We start from the raw sequence: 3,701 nt of genomic DNA, 5'->3' as shown, positions 1-3,701 counted from the left end.
CTGTCAGCACAGAACCCGATGTGGGGCTCGAACCCACGAACCACGAGATCATGACCTGAGCTGAAGTCAGATGCTTAACTGAGCCACCCAGATGCCCCTGTTTATTTTTGAGAGCGGGAGAGTGTGTGAGTCAGTGGCAGAGAAAGAGGGGAACTTAGGCTCTAAAAGCAGACTCTGTGCTAACAGCACAGAGCCCAATGTGGGGCTTGAACTCATGAACCGTGAGATCATGACCTGAGACAAAGTCAGACTGATGCTCACCACCCAGGCACCCCTCAAAGTCTCGTCTTGATTGTAAACATTTTCTTCCTTTCCATCCTATTAATTAATTACTTAACTTGAGAGACAGAGAGAGCAAGGGAGAATTCCAAGCAGGCTCCACACTGTCAAAATGGAGACCAATGTGGGACTTGAACTCACAATTCGTGAGCTCATGCCCTGAGCCAAAACCAAGTCAGATGCTTAACTGAGCCACCCAGGTGCTCCTCCAAACTTTTTCTTAGGTATTAATTGTGTCGTATTCACTTTGGACTTCCTTCTAGTTTAGTTTTCACTTTTGAAGTGCCTTTTCATTTTTTTTCTTAATGTTTATTTTTGAAGGAGAGAAAGGGTGTGAGTGGAGGAGGGTCAGAGAGAGAGGGAGACACAGAATTCAAAGCAGGCTCCAGGCTCCGAGCTGTCAGCAGAGCCCGACACAGGGCTCATACTCACAAACTGCGAGATCATGACCTGAGCTGATGTCGGATGCTCAACTGACTGAGCCACCCAGGCGCCCCACTGCCTTTTAATTTCTAATGCTTTCCTGAATTACTGATCTTTTCAAATCTTTTATTCACTTATCTGAGCTTTTCTAATGGTTATAGCTTTCATAATTTTCTTAAATTTTTATACCTTGGTTTAAAACAATTGTGGGGGCGCCTGGGTAGCTTAGCTAAGCATCTCACTTTGGCTCAGATTATGATCTCGAGGCTGGTGAGATTGAGCCCCACAATGGGTTCTACATTGACAGCACAGAGCTTGCTTGGGATTCTTTGTGTGCTGACAGTTTGGAGCCTGGAGCCTGCTTTGGATTCTGTCTCCCTCTTTTTCTGCCCCTCCCCTGCTCACACTCTGTCTCTCAAAAATGAACGTTATGATGAATATATTAAAAAAATGAATAAATGTTAAAAAAATTTTTAAAAAGTATACTATTTCTGTGATCTTCTATTTAATGCATTTCTGGTAATCCTTTATTTAGTAATATTTCTGATAACAGTTTATGTAAGAAGTAGTAGAACATGGGCTGTGGAGTCACACTGCCTGGGCACTAATCTGGGACTCAGCATTTACCAATGTGTGATCCATAACCTCTTGTCGTTTTCTCTGTAAAATAACAGGTTGTTGAGAGATCTAAATGAAATAACGTGTAAAGCACTGAGAAAACACTAAATGACATAGCAGCTACTCAAAATAGATAGCTGTTTTAGTTACTGTATTTTCCTTTTTCAGGTCTAGGTTTTTTGTTACCGACTTTACAGACTACACACGCACGCACACACACACAGAGTAAAATCCAAAACATTTGAATATTAAAAAAGAAGCCTAGGGGCGCCTGGGTGGCGCAGTCGGTTAAGCGTCCGACTTCAGCCAGGTCACGATCTCGCGGTCCGTGGGTTCGAGCTCCGCGTCGGGCTCTGGGCTGATGGCTCAGAGCCTGGAGCCTGTTTCAGATTCTGTGTCTCTCTCTCTCTCGGCCCCTCCCCCGTTCATGCTCTGTCTCTCTCTGTCCCAAAACTAAATAAAAAACATTGAAAAAAAAAAAATTAAAAAAAAAAAAAAAAAGAAGCCTAACCTCTTAAAATTAATTCCTGGTTTCAGGACGATATACAAACTACAACTATAAACAGCTAGAAAATAATGAAAATGAGAAACACATGGTAGACAAAGGTGACTTCAGAGGAAATTTCATAGCACTAAGCACTTTCTTTTCTGTATTATCATCTATCTACATAAAGAACTGGTGAACAACCTCTTCTAGTATCTTTCTTGGATTTCCACATTAGAATGCTAAGTTTTCATTGGAGTTAGGGCCTTATTTTATTCTCTCATTGGATCTCCAGCAGCTAGAACAATGTCAAGTATATAGTACTTGTTCAAAGAATATTTGTTGAATGTGTACATACCACATATATAAATGTTCATTGGTGTATTATAAAAGTGCAAAATCAGAGAGTATAAAATGTCCCTTTAAATAGAAAAGGGATGGGGTGCCTGGGTAGCTCAGTTGGTTAAGTGTCCGACTTCAGCTCAGGTCATGATCTCACAGTCTGTGAGTTCGAGCCCCGCATCAGGCTCTGTGCTGACAGCTCAGAGCCTGGAGCCTGCTTCAGATTCTGTGTCTCCCTCTCTCTCTGCCCCTTCCCCGCTCATGCTCTGTCTCTGTCTCAAAAATAAAAACATTAAAAAAAAAATTAAAAAAAAGAAAGGATGAACATGTATTTCATAGAATATTATTCAGCAGTTAAAGTAAATGAACTAGAAATTCATGTATAAATTTCAAAAACAACATTGAGTGAAAAAAGCAAATTGCTGAAAGATACATACAATGCAACTTACATAGAGTTTTATATTAAGTTTATAAGTATGAAACAAGGCTATCTTTCAAGTATAAAATTAGACATGCATGTAAAGAAGCACAACAAATAATTGTTGCCTCTGGGGAAAACAGAAGAGGAATGCTCTCAGTAAAAGATTTGCAAGGGAGCTTCAACTTCATCTGTAATATTTTATTTCTGAAATAAAAATCTGGAGCTTGGAGGTGCCTGGGTGGGTCAGCTGGTTGAGCATCCAACTCTTGATTTCATCATGATCTTATGGTTCGTGAGACAGAGGCCTGTATCAGGCTCCATGCTGTGAGAAGCCTGCTTGGGATTCTATCTCTTTCTCTCTCTCTGACCCTCCCCACTCTCTGTCTCAAAATAAATAAACTTAAAAAAAAAAAAATCTGGAGCATGGTAAAATGTTAGGATTTAACAGGATTAAATGTTACTTGTTACACTCTTCGTATTTTTATGTTAAAATCAACCATAACAAAAAAAAAAAAAAAATCAACCATAGTATTATTAAAAGGCAGGGCTGATAAATAAATCTAAGAATATGTGTGAAAAACAAGTAAATAAATCACTTTGGCCTAATCAAAAAAGTATATAGAAGATCAATGAGGAAAGTAAGTATAGTTTATAGAAAAAATTAAAATACTTTCTATACCTCTGAGTAAATACATTTTTAAAAAAGCCTAAATAAAATGGATGCTCTTTCTAGAAAAATTACAAATAAGAATTGATGAGAAACAGCAAGGGAAAAGTGGCAGAGAAATATTCCTAAAACAAATAAAGAAAATTCTAGGCCCAGATACATCTACCACTAAATTCTTACAAATCTTTGAGGGACACATTTTCCTTTAGCCCCTGAACTTTTATAAAGTATAATGAGAAAAAGGATCCTTTCTGATTATTTAAGAAATAGTAATATTTTCATAAAGTAGATTAAGAATTTATATTGTATCATTTAGCTATTTGTGTCAACCAAAACCACAGCCATATTTAAACAGGACAGTTCACAGGAAAAGGAAATATAAATGGGTCAAGTAGATACCCAACCTTCTTCTTAAGTAAAAATGCAAAGTTCCACTGGGATTAATAACAGACTGGCAAGAACCAAAA

This window comes from Puma concolor, chromosome C1 (genome assembly GCF_028749965.1).
Source record: "Puma concolor isolate L17-30 chromosome C1, mPumCon1.1.hap2, whole genome shotgun sequence".
Taxonomy (NCBI): Eukaryota; Metazoa; Chordata; class Mammalia; order Carnivora; family Felidae; genus Puma; species Puma concolor.
The sequence above is the reverse complement of the archived record's forward strand: the minus strand, read 5'-3'. Positions refer to the sequence as shown.